Source organism: Delphinus delphis, chromosome 12 (genome assembly GCF_949987515.2).
Source record: "Delphinus delphis chromosome 12, mDelDel1.2, whole genome shotgun sequence".
Lineage (NCBI taxonomy): Eukaryota > Metazoa > Chordata > Mammalia > Artiodactyla > Delphinidae > Delphinus > Delphinus delphis.
The window spans coordinates 53,027,160-53,050,089 of record NC_082694.2 but is presented as its reverse complement, the minus strand read 5'-3'; the positions used below and the strand labels follow the sequence as shown (position 1 = coordinate 53,050,089).

General features: G+C 45.1%; 1 protein-coding gene across 1 annotated transcript in view; it reads left to right on the top strand.

The window, feature by feature from the left end:
- PRKCE (protein kinase C epsilon) overlaps positions 1-22,930 on the top strand; it is a 506,967-nt gene that overhangs the window by 187,772 nt on the left and 296,265 nt on the right. The gene's annotated exons all lie outside the window — the stretch shown is intronic.

Here is a 22,930-nt window from a genome sequence, read left to right as displayed (position 1 = left end):
CTTCTCTCCATCCTGTCTTTGCTCACTTACTACCTTTCAATGCTTTTCGCGTGTTGAGGGCTGAGCAGTCGGGGTAGAAGGGAAGACTGGACAATAAAACCTGTGGAAACAGGGAGATGGTGGCAGACTTGGGCTCTAGGGAGGTTGGGAATTAGGACTAAAGTTTAGTTACTGGGACCATCTTTCTTCTCCTCTTCTCTTTGTGGGCAGGGGACAGAACAGTTGGCTTTAATGTCATGGCAGAAAGATGGGACGAGCAAGGCGGGTTCTTCTTGGCAGTGAGAAAAAATGGGGATTAGAGGTTGTGGCCCCAAGGGAAAGGCACAGCTCCTGGCTGGGAGACTTGGGCATTTTATAGCATCTCCCCAGAATACTGGGGATTATAAGCACAAAGTCACAACCCCACAGTTTTGGGGATGAAGCTCTAGTTTAAGTTTCTATAATGGAGGAGGGACTATGTAAGCAAATTTAAAGGAGCTGGTCAAATGATGCACTTGACAGTGGGGCCTGATGACTTTCATTTAACTAATTTAATCACCTGATTTCAACAGGTGTTCAGAATAATTCAATAATTGTGTGTATATGGAGCTCATGATAGAATTCAGTCCTCTCTTAATAGATCTCAATTATTTGGCATAGGTTTAAAACTTTAAACATCCTTCCAAAATTGGTCTCTTAACATTTTCTGCTCTTTATTGCAATTACATTTTGGTGTTTCCAACTTCCCCTCTCTACTCTCAGCTCTGAACAGCCCAGAATAGAAACTATTGTAGAAGATTTAGAGATCTAACAATATTTAGTATGAATTATTCAAGATGTACAAAAGGGCCTAAAATATAATAAAATGGGTACCAGTGTACCCGCCACCCAGATTAAGAAATAAAGCATCCAGTAAGGTAAAGCCTTGCCTTACTTTTAACACAGCGTGTGATCCCAAATTTACCAGACTTTACAGTATTACAATGGTCTCCTGATTGTTGATACTGGTGAAACATTTGCTGAGCAAAATCAATCCCCCTTTTTCCTTACATAATGTATATGCAACAGGATAATTAACTAAATATGTATTCCCTGTGCCAAGACCCTGGGCAATCAATGGGAGGCTTGGATTATTTTTTTCTTTGAAAAGATTAACGACTTGCAAAATTATAGAAGACATCCTTTTTTACATTAGAGGGGAAGGATATGGACAAATGAATGAATAAATAAATAAGAGGCAATTGCTTTTTTTCTTCTTGCTTCTACAGTTTATTGCATGTGAATGACCAAAGCAGTTTTCATTAGACTGAACTCATAGCCTATTTTTTTTATCTCTTTCATCTAAAGAAAATAGAGTTTACTTCAGAAATGCTGACACATGCCAGACTCTGTCAAGTGTTAGCATGTGTTGCTCTGAAGAAAAGAAGTTTTTCTGCTTTTTCTTAATTGCTTTTCCTGGATTTGGAATTCTTTCTCTGGATAGTGGGAAGGACTTCCAGTAATCTCTTTCTAGAAGCTGATCTTGGTGTGTTCTGTTTGTGTTCTCCACATCTGTTCTCCCACTCCTGCTGCTGGGACTGTGAGTGCTCCTGGCCCAGAGGTGGCTTTGTTTTTGGAAGGATTGAGAGGGTGAGAAGAGGAATGGGAGAATGAGTAGCCACAACACTTGCTATCTGGGTTGCATGGGAAGGGTCCAGGGCAAAAACACGGTTGTCACACCCAGACTATGGGCATTCATTGATTCTTATTTAGGTCCCTTTCTTTAGTGAAAATTCCTAACTCTATATTCTGAGAGAGGGTGAAAAAGAGAATTGAAATGAGGCACAGCTGACATTTTCACCACTCTATTTTTCTGCCATCAAGCATCCCTTCAGCTCACCTATTTCAAGTGCTCCAGTCAGTCCCATCAATGGAAAAAAAGATATTCGTAGCAATTGCACAAACTCTACACCACATGCAAATACCAAAGAGCCCAGAGAAAGGTATGGGGGTGAGACTGTGTGAATACACCCCCTTCTTCTGGGATGTGCTAAAGGATTCTTTTTTCTTGCTAACGCGCTGTAGAAAGCCTGGATGTTTACGTCTGCTAGAGCTGGGGTTAATGTGCTTTCTAACTATTTAATAAAATTCCATTGCTTTCACGTCCTGTGCAGTTCATCATAATGGGATTTGACTGGTGTGTGCTTTAGCTAAACCCGGCAACCTAACCCCAGGTGTAAGGGGTCAGGCTGGATGACAGTCAAGGTCATTTCTGGTCATGCAATTTTGATCGTCGGTATAATGTGAATAGACATCTATCAGAGCTCAAGGCTGAAGGCTGGCTAATATCTGTAGCCAGTAGAAGGGATTGACAGGTACAGTGCCAGGAACTTTACCTATGTTATCCCATGTAGTAAACCTTCTTAGGATGTTTTGTGTGTTGCTCCAGGCTCGGGTGCCTCTTAGTGTTTGCTTTTATCATAAGTAATGGCCATGGGGCTTCCTCGTAAACATGGCACTACAGGGTCACCAGATACTTAAATCAGAGCATAATTAGCCCGGGCAACAGAAGCATAAGCAACAATGGATGTAGTTCTCAGTTGTGCAAATTACTATTTCCTGTTGTGGACATTAGTTACTATTTCTTCCTTTTTTGTGATGTAATTTGTATATTACTTCTATTCTTCATAGTAATAGGACAGTGAACCATCATTTGCAGGCTCCCCAGAGGAGGGGCAGTCAGGGTCTGACCCAGGGATTTCTAGGCTCTTCTTCCCCCACCTTCCTTCCAGGTGTCGTGTTCACCCAGGAGAGTTTTTCAGAGTCTTAGGCAACAATAGAAAGAACAAGAAGTGGGCCTCAGTGGTATGTTTGGGCCCCCAAACTGTTTCTCCAATAAAATGCCAAAGATACAAAATAATTGGAATGGTTTTTGCAGCACGTCCATCACAAATACTGTGGTTAGATCAGGTTGTGGAATGAGTGCATATTGTGGAAGCAGAAGATGAAGAGGTGGGCTCAGGATCCAGCCCTCTGCCCTTCTTTCTATAGCCACAGGCTCCAGAAAGCATTCAATATCCTCTCTGGGACCGGCAGCAGAGAGAAGAAAGAGAGAGCCTTAGGAGTCCACAGTCCTGAATGTAAATCCTGTCTCCGGTGCCTACTAGTTTAGAGCTTCAGATTTCTCACCCGTCTGTGGGGATAATGGGATGTGTGGTAGGTATTATGATAGGACTGCTATAAGGACAGTGCCCTCACATAAAGGTGACGCTCAGTAAATATCCTAAAGGCCCTGGAGACCTGAGGGCAGGGAGGTGAGCAACGTTCTAACCCAGTGCCCAGGAAGGAGCAGCAGGCAGGGTATCCAGGGAAGCAGTTTGAGGGCAGGTTTCTGACTCTGGGGTGTGGCATATTCAAAAGGTCCAAGAATAGAGCAAGGTGACAAAGAGGCAACTCATAGAATAATATCTGTATCTGGCAGGGCCTATGAGGTTGCTTTTTGCAGAGTTCAGACCTTCCCATAGTTTTGCCCCATTTTCTGTCTTTCTCTTTCTTCCCAACCCTTCCCCCATTGAAGTATTTCCCAGAAGAACATTCTTTAGCTTGTCTGTGTCCTGTGGCCCTTAATGTTAGAAATGTCTCCTTGTCAGAGCCTGGGCTTGTGCCCTCTCTTCTCAGTGCAGACAGAACATGTTGTCCTTACACTCTCATCGGTCCTGGGTAAAAGCCCTGCATATATTTGAAGACAGTTATTAAATCTCTCTTCTTCAGGCTGAATCAATCAAACCCCTTAACCTTTCTGAAGAGAGAGTTTAGAAATCTTATCTCATCTTTGCAGCTCTCTTCTGGACTTTTTTTCAAGTTGCACAGACAGGTAGACATGATCAAACCTGCTTTGCTTCGTTCTAAAATGATCATGTGTGTATAGCAAGTATTACCCGCTGGTGGGAGATGGTGACTTCGAGAGGTCAAGTGATGTGCCTGTGGCCAAACAGTTGATTACAAGGCCCTGTTGGGTCCAGACCCCAGGCTACGATCCAGGGCCCTGCCTGGATCATGGCCCTAATCATGGCCCCATGAGTTTGCCAACAAAGACCTCCTCGCTGCTTTTAACATTTTAGTGCTTTTCTTCAGGAAGCTTTTTACAGAAATAGGAAGGTAAAGTTTATAGCTTTGAATCCAAAGATGACCCAGAAAGTCCCTTTCATAAATCAGCAGATCTCTTTTCCACTCTCTTTGAAATGAAAACTTCCATGGTCCCAGTTCAGTTCTGGTCAGCTCCTTCTCAGGCTCTCTGTAAGGTGAATCCTTAACTAAGTCTTGGTCGGACTCATCCCAGCAGGTTAGTAATCTTTCTTACCTGTGTCCATGGCAAGCATTAGAGCACTGCCTTCAGGGTTGAAATAGAGAGGTAGGCCTTCCTCTCGACCCTCTGCCACTGGTAGTTTCTACCTAGATAATGTCTTTCAGATTCCAGGGTCCCACTGATGCTTCAGTTCATAAGAAGTCTACCCTTTTCCTTAGAATTTCTGCATTATTTAATCCAATGCCTTCTGATGATCAGATAATTAAGAAGAACCATTCATTCAAATGAAAAGTAGTCACTAATGCACTTTAGCAAATGTGCCCAGTTTGGTGCCCATGCTGAATCGGGCGACAGGGAAGTGGAAAATGAGAGATGGCATTTACAAGAACACATGGCCCTTGACTTCAAGGAGCTTGCAATTCAATTAGGAATCCTAGGCTTACCTGAAGGCCAAAAGCATTAGGGAACAAGGCAAGGCAGTATCACATTGAGTGCCTAATTTGGTGTTACCAGGAGTTCTCCAAATGGGAATAAATTCAAGCCAGAATAACCAGGGAAGTTCAAGAAAGAGGCAGGGCTTGGGCTGAAAAGGAAAAGTTAGGTAGACTGGATTGACAGGGAAGAAGCAGGGAGGCCATTCTTTTTTTTCTTTTTTTTTTTTTAAATACTTATTTATTTGGCTACGCCGGGTCATAGTGGCTGCACAAGGGATCTTCATTGCCACATGTGGGCTCCTAGTTGTGGCATGTGGGACCTTGTTCCCTGACCAGGGATCTAACCTGGGCCTCCTGCATCAGGAGCGCAGAGTCTTAACCACTGGACCACCAGGAAAGTCCCAGGGAGGCCATTCTGAGTAGAGGGGATCATGCCATCATTATCAAAGACAGCTTTGAAGCTCTTATTTTTAGGTAAGTCTGGAGAGACACGATAAATTCAATAGATGCAATTTGTGTTCTCAGGCTGCTTCCAAACAGAGTCATCAGTGTGGCGGACAGACATTTTCAAACAAGAAAATGAAATACCTTAAATGATGAAGCTGTATTTGAAGACTGAAGGCAGTTCTTTCTGGGTGTGTCTTCATGGTCAAGGCTTCTCACTTACCTTGGTCACCAGGGAGAAGGGATGTTCTAGGTCAAGTATGGTCAAGTCTGGGACATTGAGTAGAGCACATTTTATAAGCATGGGACTTAAGTGAGTAGGAGGTCAAGCCTGGTACAGGCATCCCTGTATATCTTTTCTGCACTCTCTTGTTTCTCCCTCAGCAGTCTTATGGAGTCCCATGGTAAGCCCTCCACCACCCTCAACCTTCTCCTCCTCTCCAGACTATCTAGCTAGTGTCCCGGCGTCAAGCCCTGACACTCCCACCCTTTTCAAGTTCTGTCCAGTCTCTAATGAGAAACATTGCTCGACATGTTAAAGGGAGCCCTTACCCTCCCAAATCGGGGATTTCAAAGTCAGGCACTTGCTCCAAGGAGCTGATAGGTCTGCCTCCTGTGAGGTGCCTCAGGCAATAAGATGGTGTCCTGCTCACCCCACGGCGTCCCCAGACATCCATGGACAAGTTGGATTCTCCAGTAGCATGTGGGGAACAGAAACAGCCTCAGCATTTGATAAGGGTGGAAATAACAAAAGTCAGATGTTCAAAAACATTGATCTTGCAACGTGTACCCCGCATTCCCCCGACCCAGCATCACTGCTTGCCATTGCTACTCAGACTCAGGGAGTGGACCCTCTTTTTTCCAGATTTTTGTCTCCATCCTTTGTCCTGATAGAGTAAATGCTTGTTCCTGGAAGTGGCCATATGCACCAGATGAGACAGGGGGAGTCAGCTTGAAAGCAACGAGTAGCTAAACCCCCATCAAGAGGTTTCTCATGTCACAGAGACAATGCTAAAAGGCTTGATGAGAAATACGCCAAGAAACCCTCATTTCCTTCCAGATAGGCTCGAGGTGCACAGCAGTTCCTCTGAAATGAATCATCCACAGTTAACAACACCAAATGCCAACCATTAGCAGATGAAAAACAGAATTGAATCCTGAGTGTTTGGAGAGCAGAGCCCTTTAGGATCACTACCAAAGCCTCCTTCCTCTCGGCCATTACGGGAGCGTAGATGTGCATTTTCTATTGACGTGTGTGCCTGTTTTACTAATGAAGTAATTGAAGGAGGGAGACTCAGGTTGAAGAAATAAGCTTATAGAGAGGGTGGGTTTATAACAGATCCTTAGTCAAGAAGTGGGCCCCGTGTTTCCTGACAGGGCCTCCAACTCTGTCTCTGTTGTCTTGCTACACATCATTTCTTTGTCTTATAAAGAAGATGGTTTCAGGAAATTCATGTTTGCAGCTCAGATCGTGGGTCAAAGTGGCTTATAATTGAATTGTTTACTGTTGTTGATGTCCTTGTGATTTGGCTTAAAACAAAAGGGTATTTCCATTCATCTAACCTAATTTAGAGAGTTGTCTTTCAGGACCCATTACTTTATTCTTTTATCCAGTTGAAATTGGCCACTGCTGACAGTTTTATTGATTTTCCTTATTACCTAGCTTCGTTGAAACATTCACATTTTCACAATCAAGTGCATTCGCCATCTTATTCAAGCTGCTTTTATTTTCCTCCTTTGTTATAAATCTTTGGTGTGAGCTTGTGGGGGCCTGTGAGAGTGTGTGCTTTTGCCCATATACATACAGCTGAGAACGAACGTCTGTGAATCTCCCATTCTAAGCTCCCCTTCGTCCTCCTTGTCCCTCATTGGAGTCATCATTTATTTACTTACCTAAGAAGTACTAGGCCCTGGGAGTATAGAGTTAATGAAGATGGTCCCTGCTCTAGGGCATCTGTACTCTTACAGAAGGAGGCAGGCACTAGACCAGTAAGTACAGTAATATGTTTTATCAGTTGGGTAGCTGTTGGGAGAACAGGGTGCAGTGGGACCACCACGGAGACTGCTCTTTCTAGAGTAGGCAGTCAGTAAATGACAACCACCGATACTTCCTTCCACATGCACGCATCAGCTCCATGGCAACCATGAAAGGCAGGTAATAACTGTTATCCTCTTTTCTTGGTTGAGGAGGCAGAGCCGCTGTCCACTGAAGGTCATCCAATCAGAAGATAAAATAAAGGCAGAGTAGGACTTGATTTACCAAAATGTGAACTTTTCAGGAATACATCTGATTTATAGATTAATTTATTCAACATAGAGCTATTGGGCACCTTTTCCAGTTACTCTTCTCAGTACGAGGGGCACAGAAGTGAACAGTGAAAACAGAAATCCCTGTCCTTAGGCACCTTCCATTCTAGTGGACATGCTTGCCTGTGTGTCAGCTGTCTCTTCAAGATACATCACACACTGGGAACAGCAGTTGCCTCTGGGGAAGGGAAGGGGTGAATTTAGAAAGGAGGAAACCTTTCTTGTCAATGCCGATAATCTTGGTTTTCTTTCCCATTGATGTGTATGAGCTGCTAAAACGATTACTCAGAAAATTGGAAACAAAATGAATTAGGTGGAAATGTGACCATTCCCATACCTACGGAGACCGTGACTTGCCCATGGCCAGAGGTTATGACAGGTTTCAGAAGACCCAGGCAGAGAGGAATGACTGGCTTAATCCATAGCGTGAACGTCTAAGGGCAGGGAGCTCAGAAATAGTGCACATGGCCCACTTCATGTCCTCCGTCGCCCAAGACACCTCTGATTTGGAGTGGGAAATACTGAAATTCAGGATTCCCTCCGATAGTGCCCGTCACTGAGGACTGAATGCTCCCAACGTGGAGAGGCAGGTGGGCTAGGTAGCCAGACTCCGTGGAGCGAGTGATGATGAACGATGCACACAGAGCGTTCATTCCAGGGAGCCGCTGGCCTCTGCGTGCCCCGTCCTGCTGCTGAGAGGCTGCACCCCTCTGGATGGACAATCCCACGTGGGTGTTTTTACTAGTGCCAGGCAGCACTCTCCAGCGTTTAGGGTCAGCTGCTCCTGTCCCAAGCTTGGCCATCTCCACACACCGAGAGGCTTCGCTAGCTGGGGTCCCTTCTGCCCAGCTAAGCAGGGCGCACTGGCTGTCAGTGGGTTATTCCTACTCTGCAGACCCTCAAGTTTGCCTCTTTCCTGACACTGAGAATAATGGTCATGTTTTAGTTCAGAGAGCTGTTGCCTGCAGCAGAAACCCGTGGTCTCAACTATTAGCCAGGTATAAATTCTTTGGGAACTGTCGGGAAGAATGAAGTCAGGGGAAGTTAAGTCCGCTTTCAGGTGTATCTGTGTGTTATTGGGACTAGGATTTCGTAGACACCTGGATATTAGCTTTTGTTCCACAGTTAGTTAATTACTGAATGTACCGATTGATTCAACAGATGTATCTGGAGAGTCTGTTGCCTGCCTGGCACCATGCAAGAGTTGGAGAAACAAAGATGTAAAAGACATAGGCCTTGCCCTTGAGGAGCTCCCAAGCTAGGGCACGTCAGGCAACGAATCATCTGTTCCACTTGGACCTCCGTGGCCTCCTTGGTACACAGAGAGGGAGGTGGGACTAATGGCCCCTTGGCCCTCTGCAGTGCTGAGTTAAAACCAAGAGAAGTTTGCATAGAGCTGGGCACCTGGAAGGAGGAAGGGAGGCAGAACAAAAGTTTTAAGCCAAATCTCTGTAGAGAGATTATTTTATTTAAGCGTAAATGGATCTGCCATTTTATCATCCCTATTTTACAGATGGGAAAACTGAGGCTTAAAGAGTTTTAAGAATGTAAATCAGGCTTCCCTGGTGGCACAGTGGTTGAGAGTCCGCCTGCTGATGCAGGGGGCGCGGGTTCGTGCCCCGGTCTAGGAAGATCCCACATGCCGCGGAGCGGCTGGGCCCGTGAGCCGTGGCCGCTGAGCCTGCACGTCCGGAGCCTGTGCTCCGCAACGGGAGAGGCCACAACAGGGAGAGGCCCGTGTACCGCAAAAAAAAAAAAAAAAAAAAAAAAAGGATGTGAATCACCCGGATCCTGTGAAGACGCAGATTCCAACTCCTCAGTGGGCCTGGGGTGGGGCCTGAGGGGGACAACAGTTTGAGGAGTGAGAGTCTCTTAAGACCTGTGATTTCCCCTCTGAACCAGTTTCTATGGGATTGAAAATTAAGAGGGAAATCTGCTTTCTCTCTTGCCCAACTTCCAATCATTTAGTCTTTCTAAAGTCAAGAATTTTGAATCCCTTTTTGTTTAGTATCCTTCCCCCCACCTTCTCCTTTCTTCTGGAAAAGGGCTCGGAAGGCACTTGGCGTATTCTTAGGGAGGTAGGCAATGTCCAGGCCCTGGTGTTCCAGTCCCGGCTTTAATCATCGGCAGAAGGTCAAAATGGATAGCATCAGTGCTCTTCAGCTAGGAGAACAGGCACCAGTTTATACCAGGAAACCGAAAAGCAACCAGTCAGGGTATTGGATTTTTTTGTTTTTGTGTTTGTTTTTCTATAAATACCCTCAAGTATTGAGTGGTGCTTGAATTTGATCCCACTGTGCTAATTTTCTCCTGATTCCTGGGGCTTTAATTAAAATAACTCACCCAGGGACCTTGCTAAAACTTACCTCTACGTGATCCTCCTCTGAGGTAGGCACGTTGCACCTGCCTTTAATGGATGGGGAAACGCAGGGGGAGTTCTGGGTTAGGTGCTGGGTACACAGTAGGGGCATAATTTTTAACTTGTCGCATAAATGAATGCATGACTAAATGAAATAACAGGAGAAGTGTCACTATAAAAGGAAATTATGGAGAGAAACAAGGTGTTGGGACTGATGTTGCTTTGGATAACCGGTTGTTTCATGTTCCAGTGTACAGTCAGTTTCACGGGTGCGCGTGGGCCTGCATGATTACTTTCTGTGCCTAGCACTTATGAGGGGCGCTCTGAGGCCACCTCAGGGTCTCCACACACACCAAGTCCCCTATTATAATATCCTGTACCCTTCCTGTTAATTCAACTTCTTCTCTGTTCTTTCAGAATTTGATTTCAAGTTTGTCTCCTCCTGGGAGCCTTCCCACGCTCGCCCACCCACCCCAGCCTGCTGGTTCACACACTGTGCTCCCACACTCCTCTGTGTCTTTCTGTATAAGCATGTACTCAGATATTTACATTGTGTCTATAACTAGAGTCCTGGTTGTACCCTGCCTACCCCAGCGAGCCACAAGTTATTCAAGGGCAGAGGCTTCTAGAACATGGGCTTCGAGCTGAGAGCTGGCCCAGTGCACATGAGGCTCCCGGCTGGTCTCGTGATATAGCCGCGCTGAGCCTAGGGTGCTGTCCTGCCATTCGGACTACACAAAGCCAGACTGGGAACAAGGGCCATCTCTGTAGTTGGGGCCTCTTTGTCCACTGGGGAGCCAGACCACCCCAAGCCATTGTGGGCCTGGCTATCATGGTGGCACCGACAAAGTCCATGGGAGTCCTGATATCACAGGGCCTCTTGGTGCTGGGCACGAGGCCCCCAGTTAGCTCCACTGAATTCAGCAGAAGCAGCCTTCTGATGAAGTGTAGTGGGAGCAACCTCTTTACTGAAATCAGAAGCTTGGATTCTGTTCCTGGCCCTGCTTCCATTTTGAAGGTGAACGAATGATTGTTTCTGGCCCTCAGCTGGATGGCATCAAAGGCATTAAGATGCTATGATTCAGTGAATGCTCAGGAGTTTGGATTCTAAGATTTAAGACTCTCTGAATACAGGTGTGAGCCAATGAGAAGGTTTCCTAATCTCTCTTTATACTTATCACGAGGGAGCCAGACTCAATTATTCCTCAGCAAAACACAGGACCCTGAGTAGTGGGTGAGGCATGGTGGGTATCGTAAGAACTTAAAGTGTTGCCAAGACAAATAGGGAGAGAACTTATCCCGTGGCTCCTTAGGGCAGCTCTGGGACCAGAGGGGTAGAAGTTACAGGGAGGCAACTTAAGCTTAGTTTAGTAACTACTCGTTAGCAGTTAAGTACATCTGAGCAGTAAGTAGGGAGCTCTCCATCTCTGCAGGTATTCAGAGACTGAATGAGCATTTTAAAAAATTGTAGAAAAGATTCCTCTTCTAATGGTCTTTTGTAAGATGTGAATATCTGTAACAACTTCCATAAGTATCTACAAATGGAGGATCAGGGAACTGTTTATCTTATTTGAAAAAAATCCAAGGTCTGCATGGAAAAAAAGGTAGAGAAAAAGAGTGTATGAAATAATAGGAAAAGGGAATCAGCTGGATCGCAGCATCTATTTACAGAATAGTTGTATTTCTTGAAAATTTAGTCACAAATGGAAGTGTTGAAACTTGAGTCTTATTTCCAAAGATCTGGGGAAGGATTCTGTTTGAGTGGACCCCAAATTGTGTGAACCCCTCCTGGAAGCCTTTTTTAAGTGGAATAATCTCTTGTAACACCAATCTCCCTCCTTAATTCTCTCTCACATGGGGATGCACGTGGAGTTCAATTAAAGAGTGGTCCATTGGTTGAGCAGGTCCATGTGGGGGAAGGAAAAAGGGCAACAGAGGTCCCTGACTCGAGGGAAAACATCATTTTGTCATGCTTGTCCATGTCTGCTGGGAGGTAAGGATTTTCTCCTTAAACTTATGAGGGTATTGCATGGAAGCTACAGAAGTGGGAAGAAACTGAGGTTTCTTTGCCTCTTAGCCTCTTGCCCCGGGAAAGGGTTTGATTTTGGGTAGATAGCTTCTCACTATGGTGGGTGATGACGGCCATGAACAGGCTAAACCATTTACTGCCTATGTGAGGTGGAGGTACCAGGAAGGTAGTTGACAGCCTGCCCCCAACCGTTGACCTACCTTTTATCTAATGCTTGAAATTACCTTCAGAGCTTTCACACTGTTGTTGGTTTTTGAGGCCATTACATAGTTAACTCCTCCTGCCCTCAAAAAAACAAAAACAAAACAAAAACAAACAAAACCCAAAGAACAAACCCTTGTAGAAAGACGAAATCCTGTCTTTTTAACCTCCTCATTCATGAAGTACCAGCAGCCAGATTTGCAGTCCCCTAAATTTGTGCATGATGTTTTCTAAAAAAACATGTCTGAAGGGCAAAGCAGTGAAAGTTTGAATAACTGAGTTAAATGTTATAATGGGAGATTCCATTCCCAGAAAATGAAAATATCTTACAAAATCCTCTCATCATGTCTCATTGTGTAGACACAATTTTTAGTAATATTTCCGGCATCTTTTTTTTTTCCTTTTTTTCTCATTTGGTCATACGGGCAGCGTGTCAACCTGCTTAAGTGCTAGGAGGATCCAGCTGAGGCTAAATAGGGGCCTTTGCAGCCCCCTGAGGACCTTTTGCTGATTTGCTCTATTCCCTAAAGGAGAAAAGATGCATCTTATCACAAGGGCCAATATTTTCACTTTTTTCCTTACCCATCATTTTTATTTAACAAAAAAGGGCAGGAGCAATAAAATATTCAACAAATGCACAAGTGCTTTCTTTAGACTCTAAACTCTGAGAAGGCCAGGACTGTGTCTATTTTGGTCTTTGCTGGACTTTCTTGGCCTTAGTGCCAGCGTACAGCAGTGCTTAGGACATATTTGTTCCATGAATTAATGAGCGACCGCTGTCCAGGTGAACGTGGCGAAGGTGTGGAGGCGGCACCGGGGCTTGGCAGGCAGAGAGCACTGCTGTGAAATGTCATTGCTGGCTGGTGGCGAGTGTCCCTGTTTGGCCTGTGTGTTGTTTGAAGGCGAAAAGTATGAAAGTCAAGAACTGCCTGTAATAGGTGGGTTTGGGGTCACCAGGGCCGTCGGCAGTGCGCCTGGAGCCTGGACGACAGACTTCACCTGCTTAATTACAGATGGCCATCTAGCTACTCGACCTCTCCCTGGCTGTAATTATGACCCTTGTAGCCACTATACTGCCAGGCCGACTAGAATCACCTAGCGCTGCCTGGAGACGGACCTATTTTGCTTTTATTTTTAATTTTTTAAAACAGAAATCAAACCAGTGTCCTTTGGATTTAACACTCACTTCCTATATTGCATGAGGCCTTCACCAGGCTTCCTTGCCTTGGAAAACCAACAAATGATAATTCTTTTGTTTGACTTAAGGAAAAAATACCGTCAGTGATTTGTTCCCTTGAACCAATCTGTCCTTTGGGATTGATTTAAATCAGCCTTACCTTCCCTCCCTCCTGCTAGTCATGTGTACCTATGAGCCAGATTAAGAAAAAATGTTTCCGGGACCTTTGCAGCCTCCGGGGCCCTTCACTGACCTTGTCTTTTCTTCCCCAAAGGTAACTACTATCCTGAATTTCGTGTTAAATTATTCTTTTTTTGCATTTCTTTATGATTTTACCACCTATATGCACGTTTTCTTAAATAATATATTGTTTTGTCTTACCTACTTTTTAGCTTTTTTAAAAGAGTACCATCCTATATAAATTCTTTGATTCATCCATATTGACGTGTGACGGTAGTTCATATTATTCCATTTATTAATATATCAAAATTCATTTATCCGTTTTCCTATTCATGGACATCTGGGTTATTTTCACGTTTTTGCTATTAGGGACAATACTGTATTCTGGGGCACACTTGCACCTATAGTTTTCTACATTATTTACTTAGGTGTGGAACTGATGTTTCAAAAGGTCTTTGCATGCCCAACGTTAGTAAGTAATGATAAATTGTTTACTAGGTAATGATAAATTGTTTTCCAAAGTGACTATACCAATGGATGCTACCACCAGACATAAATGTACTTCAGTTTGCAGTTTCCTGTTACTTTATATCCTCACAAATACTTTAAAACTTTAAATTTCTGCTAGCGTGGTGGGTGGTGTGTCATTATACTTTTAATTTGTATTTCTCTGATTATTAGTGAAATTGAGAATCTTTTCATGTATCTACAGGTTTTTGATCTTTCCTGAAAAATATCTGTTCCTTTGGTGCATTTTTCTGTTATGCTTTTGGTCTATTCTTATTGCTTCAGAGGCAGTTATATTTGTTGCAAACATCTCCCCCTAATTTGTAGCTAATCTTTTCACTTTCTCTACAGCCAACTGATAAATAGAAATTCAAAGAATGAAACTTGGTGGACCTTGAACAAGTCATTTTTCACGTCTGGGCTTCTGTTTCTCCTCGGGTAAATGAGCACACTGATGTATCCCGCCCAACACTGAGTGATGGCAAAATGGGCTGATATGCAGGAAGGCACATTTTGAAAGTAAAACACCAAATACATATGTAGAAAGTCTAGTTTTCTTTCTACATTATCATACTGCCTCCATTTTTATACTAAAACATACTCTTTGGGAATATTTTTTGTTTTTGAGCTGCTTTTTTTAATAGCACTTGGTGCTTTTTTAAATTGTTTGTTCACTTATTTGTTTGTCCCTCTAGCATGTAAGTCCCAGAGGACAAGAATTTTATCTTACTTGTTTATCACTGCATCCCTAGCAACTTGGAATAGTGCTTGGAACATAGTAGGTGCTCAAAAACTATTTGTTCAATGAATGACTAAACCAATGGTGTTAGTAGTAGTCATGATACCATTGCTATGTAATCATCCAAATGCTGTTTTTAGGATTTGCTCCCTGTTCAAATAACTTTCAAACTGATGCAGTGTATTGTTCAGTGTATCTCTGGCCTTTTCCTTTCCAGAGAGGGTGGGTGGAGCCAGAGGAAGGGAATTGTGCCCTAGGGAATCTGAGAGCTCAGTTTTTAGACTTGTAGCTGGGGCCCCCTGATGGGCTGGCACTCCTCTGAGGGCAGATTTCTAGGGTGAGACCAGAATTTCCCAGGCTATTTTTTTTTTTTCTCCTTCTGCATGGTTGCTGTCGAATTTGCTGCTTTTTCAAACCCAGTTGGCTTTTGCTTTGTTGCTATGGAAACCGGAGCTGATAGTTTGGGGGAAATATGTGTGCACATGAGTGCTGGGGGAGGGGCGTTTTGTGGAAGTGGAGGAGAACCAGAGCTGGGTGGTGGCCATGGACATGGAGTAAGTGAGGACAGCAGGAAGAGACAGAAGTCTCTGGGAAGGCCCTGCCCACTTGGGCAGTGACTCTCTTCAGAGAGCTTTTGATTTCGAATGGTGCACACTTGGGGAACAGGCATCTCTTTGTAGATCTGCAGGGCTCCCCTGGCTCCAGTCCAGCCCTTCAGTGGAACATCTGGAAAGGCTTGGCCCCTCCCCATGCCAGAGCCGCTGAGCCCTGGAGACAGCGATCAATGACCTCTTCTTGGCTGCTCCTTAACCCGTGTCCCAGACAAGCGTTTTTTTGGGAACCAGTGAGTAACGCAGATCTTTGATGCCAAGGCTTGTGGGCTGCTGCAGGAAGACTTTCACTTTTGCTAAAAGGGCGGGAGCAGAGAAAGGGTCTGTGCAGGGAAAGCAATGAGGATTTGGCTTTTCAGGAAATCAGAGCCCAAGCAGGGAGCCCTGCTTCCTGCTCACTGGTTTTCTGGCTGAGAAAACAGCAAGCTGAGCTATTGCCTAATGTTAATGCTCCTTCAAGCTGGGGGTGGGCTTGAGGCTGGAGACGAATTTGGTTCTGACCTCCGCAGGCAATCCTTGGACCCCCTGGGAGATAATTCTGAAAAAGCACAGGGTGATTTTTTATTTTATGCACGTAATTTATCACACACTGGGTTGCGCTGAAAACAGTGAAAAGAATTTACGATATATAATAGATTGGGATAAATATGCCATGTGATTACCTGCTCTGCAGTAATGTTTTATAACCCATGTGTTAGGTTGCACATTTAATATTTATCGTAAAAAATACATGTATACACAATAGAAAAAATATAGGAAGAGTGGAAATGCCCTTAACCTATCCCTCAATAAATGGTCTCGTCCTACTTGAGGTCAGGTGCCCAAGATCAGTTTACCTTCAGTGTCATTAAAATAAGAGCTCTTTTTTTCTTGCATATGGTGGGTATTCAGTAAGTGCCACGTGAACTGTTGAGAGGAATGCAATTAGTTTCCCTCGACCCAGAAATTCTGCTGCAGGTTTATCCCACTGGCAAACCTGCTCAGGTGTTGTAAAGAGAAATCACCAGATTTGAAACAGAAAAATGTAGAAAACAAGGTAAACGTCTATAGCTAAGGAGCAGTTTGTACCTCCCTATAATGGAATAATAAGCAGCTTATAAATTTTTAAGGCTGATTTGTATATATTAATGGGGAAATATGTTAAAAATAAATGGTTAAATTAATAAAGTTGGAATAGTGTGTGTAATGTCATTTGTGCAAAAAGAAACACACATACATACACACACAGTCGACTTGTGTACACAAAAACTTCTACCTCCGAAAAGTGGGAAGGCGGACCAAAGGACTTTTGCTTTCCTCCCATGTCCTTTGAACTCATTGATCTTTTTCCCTTGAGCTTATAAATATTGTAAATCTGTTCTTCTGAATTCCTCATTATATTGCCTTCTAGTATACATGACTACCTTTCCCCCAACAGTTTGCTCTTCCCTCTCTCTTCCGGGCCTCAGCACCTGCATAACACCTCCTGGACCCTCCCTGGTGTGTTTCGTTCTCCTTTCTGAAGCACCACAGAACTCCCTGGTCATACAACTCAGCAATGCATTAGGCCTCTCTGAGGTCGTTCTCTGCCTTATTTTGTGGTGTCGACTACCGGCCAACCAGACTGTCAGGAGGGAAGACGGTACTGGGTATGAGACGGCATCAGGTACTAGCCACCTGTGCAGTCTGAGAGGCAGGGGTCTCTTTGCCTGGCTCTTCTGGCTTCCTGTGTCCGTGGAGCTGGAGTCTGAGTCACTGACTTTACGGCCCATTTCCAAGGGCTGCCGTGCTAGGAAACCTAGTTCTTGGTCATCCCACAGGTGATGTAAATAAGGGTGCAACGCCCAGGGCTTTGGGTGCTGCAGTAAGGACAGGTAGCTCATTACCAAAGTTAACTCTGTTCTGCCCCCCCAAGGCTGTGTGTGCGCATGCGCTGCACCCGCCCTCACGCACGTACGTGCACGTTCACACGCACGCGTGAGCTCGTGATCACCTGTGCGGCTGCTCCTGGGCTCTGAGCTCGGCTGGTGCTACGTCGGCGCTGGAAACTGAGGTACCCTCCTGCCCCAGATTGAGTGTTCTGGCTGAGAACCATTTTGAAAAACAGCCTTCCTGGTTCTCTATTCTTAGTCCCTGGTGCCAAAGTTTCCGTAGCCCCCGCTCTCCCCAGTTTGCTGGGACCCTGCCGGGGGGAGGGAGGGAGTGGTTGGGGACAGTATGTGGTGTTTGAGTGGCTGTAGGGTTGTGGGAAGGGGCAGCCAGACTCCCAGTTTGTCCTATTAATGTGGGTTTGGGGTTCTGGGAAGGAGGGTAAACCGAGCTAGGCTCCCCATGGCCTGACATACCGTTAGCATTGGGCTTAGATCCTACGGCCAATTTTGTTTAAAAAAACTCGACTTTTTAGGAAAACCGAACGGTGTCAGGGCCACCCACCATGTCGCCTACTAACGTGGCTCTTGCTACTTCCTACCTAAAGACAGGACTCCTGAAAGAGCCGCGTTCTGTTCTCCCGGCCTGCTTTCCAGGTCACAGTAGGCGTCCTCAGCGTCAGACCCCTTGGCCTAGGGACCTTGACTCCTCCGACATTTCATGAAAGGTTTTCTGTATATTCTGGACACACATTTTAAAAGCAGAAGGCTTATAGCTTTGCTCCGGTTTCAGAAGAATTCAGGACCTCAAAAACCTTAACGGTAATTGCTTTGGAGAATGGTCTCAGGTCCTACCATGCCACCCTGGTGTAACCTTTCGTCTCTGCCCCTCCCCCCCCCAAATATTTAGGAATGAAATACTTGACACAATAGACTGTTCGTAGCAATTATTTTTCACTTGAAAGAAATGTAAAATGTTGTAATAGAAATATTTCTAAAATGTAAACTTGGTTGCCTCCTTAAGGAGAATGTACTGAACACAGCTGACGTGTTTAGTATTTTGGACATTTTTGTGAACATCAATTGTTAGCCTGTAGTTTTCTGAGGACCCCAGGTCGCTTTGTTTCTAATTCTTCCCCACCACACCTACTTGCTTGTCCTGTGTCATGGGTTATAAAGAGAGATCTTAATTTATGTGTAATCGTTTGCGTGGGAGCCTGAGGGTGGCTTCAGTTTCTCTTTGGAAATGAATTGCTGTGCTTATAATCACTACTTCCTGCTTGGGCAATATGGAGTTATGTTCTAGATGCCAAAGTAGTGGGTCTCAGACTTGAGCACACATCAGTGTTACCAGAAGGGCTGGTTAACGTACAAACAGCCTGCCGGGCCCCACGCCCGGAGTTTCTGATTCTGTAGGTCTGGGGTGAGGCCCAAGAATTTGCATTCCTAATATGTTCTGCTCTTTGAGAACGACTGTTATAAAATAGCCTTTCTCAAATTGAATGTGCATACAAGTCACCTGGGGAACCTGGTCAGAACCTAAATTCTGATGCAGAAGGTCTGGGGTGGGCTCTGAGATTCTGCTTTTCTAACTGGCTCCCAGACGATGCTGATCCTGTTGATCTGTGGATCCTGCTCTGTAGAAAGACTTTAAAGCAGTGGGTCTCCATTCCGACCATACATTCACATCACGTGAAGAGCTTGTGGAAAAATGATGGAGGAGGTGGAGGAGGGAAGGAAAAAAAAGAGTTATGTCTTCAAACAGAAAAACCTGAATTTCTGGAGGTGGAGCCCGAGCATGGGTCCAGCTGCCCAGGTGATTGGATGTGCACTCAAGGTTGAGAACCTTGTTCTTAAGTTGTAAAGTTGCTGAAAGTCTGTCCTGTCATTAAATGGCATGTCACAGTATTAAATATTTGATTGACTAGTCACTGGCCTCCGACTGTGGTTTCACATTTGAATCATCTGGGAAGCTTTAAACGATATCGATACGTGGATGAAATAATATGTCTGGGATTTGCTTCCAAATAACATGGTGGGAAGAGAATTGGGTGAGAGTATCGATCTGTACTATCCAATATGTAGCCATCAGCCACCTGCGGCTATTTAAATCGAAATTAATTAAACTTTTTAAAAAACTGAAAATGCAGCTCCTCCCGGACCCCAGGCACATTTCAAGTGCTCATTAGTCACATGTGGCTAGCAGCTATATTGGACCACACGGGTATGGAACATTTCCATTGCTGCAGAAAGTTCTATTGTGCAGCAGTGGTATATGAAACGAGATTGACCAGGAGTTGATAATTATTGAAGCTGGATGGCTGGGTACCTGCGGGTTCATTCTCCTTTCTTGGCTACTTTTATATATCTTTACTTTTTTTTGGTAAAATGTTTTAGAAAGATGCTCAGGCATTAGGAGTTGGGGCGGGGACATCAGTGGGGTTTTGGTGGCTCCCCAGGTGATTCCAAGGTTCACCCGAGGTTGAACCCCCGACCCTGGGCTAATTGAACAGGTGGGCTTAAGAGTGATTAGAGCCAGCTGTGTTCCTGACCTGCATAGCCTTCACTCCATTGTTTGGTACCTTTTTTCTCTCTCTCTTCTGGTTAATGAGGGTGGAGAGAGATTTGTCCTGCTTGCCTCTCAGGCGTAGTAAAATCTGGAGAGAAAAGGGTTGAAAAGGCTTCGAAAAATGTCAAGCGCTGAATACACTAAGGGGTTTGATGCTTTTCCTTGTTCCAGGTCTTACCACAGTGAGGCCTTAGGGTAGGGTTGCCAGATAACGTGAAGAAAAATACGGGAGACCCAGTTCAATTGGAATTTTAGCTAAACTACACATACCTTTTAAATTCTTTAATATGCTCCGTGCAATATCTGGGACATACATATACTAAACACTTATTTGTATTTTATCTGCAAACTGTGTGTTGGTACTTCTGTGCGCCCACGGTGGGTAGAGGCCCTGAGGCTTTCCTTAGTAGCTGCACATCCATGAGGCTACTGCCTTCATTTAGAGATTTTTCCTGGTAACCATCACGGTGAAGAAATGCATTTCTCAACCTCTGATTTGAGATCAGGTTAACAGAGTTGGAGAGTTTGCTTTTAAAATTCAGTGTCGGGCTGCTCATTTATTTAGATCTTCTCTGATTTCTTTTATCAGGGGTTTGTAGTTTTCCTCATGCAGATCATGGGCCTGTGTGGGCTTTTGTGTGTGTGTGTGTGTGTGCGCTAATGTGTTTTTAAGTTCCAACTCAAATTGTGCATGGCCAGTATGTAGATAAACAATTGACTTTTGTATATTAACCTTGTATTCTGCAACCTTGCTCCAATTGCTTATTAGTTCCAGGATTTTTTTTTGTCAATTATTTGGGATCAGCAGTTGCCAGAGGTTTGGGTTGTGGGAGGGGAAGGAGGGAGGGAGGGATGAATAGGTAGAGCCTAGGGGATTTTTAGGGCAGTGAAATTATTCTTTACAGTAATGATGGATGCGTGTCATGATATATTTGTCAGAACCCATAGAACGTATGATCCAGAGTGAATCCTAATGTAAACTATGGATGTTAATGTATCAATATCGGTTCATCAATTGTAACAAACATACCACACTAATACAAGATGTAAATAACAGAGGAAACTGTGTTTGTGGAGGGGCAAGGGGTATTTGGGAACTTTGTACTTCCTGATCGATTTTTCTATAAACCTAAAACTGCTCTAAAATAGTCTATTAATTTAAAAAACACTGATAGAGGGCTTTGGTGAAATAAAGATGCCTGGGTTGGTTGGCACATTTTGAGTCTTCCCTCAGATGAGGGAATGACTTGCCTGATTATTTGATCATGTGATGAACCTGGGTGTTCCTTAATTTCTTTCTTGGTGTTTAGGCTAAACATGCCGTGCTTTTTCCTCTGTGTCTTTGGGGCCTTGAATAGATCTGTGCTTCTGTAAAGTGGTAGCCTGTTCCTAGAATAAGAATGAAGTAGATTCAGGTAATGGTTACAACACTCAAAAAATAAAACGCCACGTTAGCAACCATGTCACAAGGGGAGTGGCTCTGAAGGGGTGGGAAGGAGTGAAAGCCTCCATTTCCTCATCTGGGAAATGGGGTTGATAATTCTCTCCCCCTCCCCTTGGGCTCTGGTGATTAAATGAGGGGAAGCATGTTAAATGCTGGGTACATAGTGAGAGTCAGTGATTACAAAGACCCTAGATCTTTGAAGAGGATAAACCTGGGGACCAATGGCACTTAGGAGGAGCAGGCTTCCCAAAAGATGGTGAGGGAATGCTCTGTCCCCAGAAGCATTTGGGCATACATTGGGCCCTGGCTGTCAGGGACATCGTGGAAGGGACTTCTCAGAGAGTGGCATGCTCCAGGGGCCTCCAGATGCTTCCTTCCCTCTGAAGGAACAGGGATCCGGGATGTCCTGTTCCTTCAGAGGGACTGTGGTTGGGTGTGGAACGATCAAGCAGTCACCTCAGTTAACCACCGAGATGGGAAGAGACCCTCTTTCCCCCACCTCCAAGTAGCTGACCTGGCCTTTTGGCCTCACCCCTGTCCCTGGAGAGGAGAACCTCATTTGTGTATGGCTCTGGCTTTGAGAGCATTTTATACCCTCCCTCGTGGGACAGATGGAAGGTCCAGCAGGTTGACACATGCACCTGCATCTGGGACCCAGGATCTTTATCCAAAGGTGCATTTAAATGGATAAAACCCTTTACCTGTGAGACCTGTGGTTAGATGATCCAGCACGGGGTCGTGCGGGGTTGGGGGGGGAGTCTGTCAGCAATGGCTCTGTTGCTTTGTGCTTCTTCTCTTGATAGAACTTAAAGTGTGTTTTCTCAGCAGCAAGGGTGATACAACCGTCTCAGAGGAGGAGGTAGATTTTCCTGACTCCTTGAGAGCAGATGATTTAGAGGCGTCACTATAGGAGATTAAATGGAATTCAGGTAAACAGCTGAAGGGTTTACATGGGATTGAGTTTTTTAAAAAGCCCTCCTAGAGGGTATTTTGCTTTGCAGAGATGAGGGTGCAAAGTAGTGGCTTTGGAAGGCAGGTCAGTGGTGAAGAGCGGACTTTTCCACACTTCCCTCCAGAGACAAGTGCCCAGAGATGGGACACAGGCCTCTTTCACACCTGTTGGAGTCATCCCCTGAGTTGCTGAGATGTTTGCTGTCTGGGTCTGGTGACCAAGTGGAGAAGGGGCAACCGGAGGATCTCGGACCACCCAGACAGTGACCCACAGAACTCCTCCCTCGTTCCACAAATGTACTGAACTCCTGTGTGCCAGGGACTGGGGCAGACACTGGGGCTGTCACATGGACAAAAGGCACAAACATCTCTGCCCTTGTGGCCCTTACCTTCTGCTGGAGGAGACAGATCACAGACAAGATAAAGTAACTGTTACATCACTGTAACTGCTAGGGAGAAAAAGTTAAGCAGGAAAGGGGGATATGAACTGTAGGGAGGGAGGACCCTGAGATGTTAGGGGACCAGGGAGACCTTTGGGTAAAGTCCTGAAAGAAATGAGGGAATGAGCCATGCAGGGATGAAAGAAGAACATTCTGGGCAGAGAAAACGGCAAGTGCAAAGATCCTGCAGGCAAGGCAACGTGACTGGAGCTGAGAAGACAGGGAGGCAAAGGGCAGAATGCAGGTCAGAGAGGCGGTAGGGGGCTGGCCCGGGTGTGCGGGGCACGGGGCTTGGCTCTCAAGAAAGGTGAGCAGAGGAGTGGCCGATCTGGGTTTTAGGAGGATCATTCAGGCCACGGTGTAAGAGCGGACAGTGGAGGGGCCTGTTAGGAGCCGCTGCCGTGAGCCAGGCTGGCGATGAGATGGC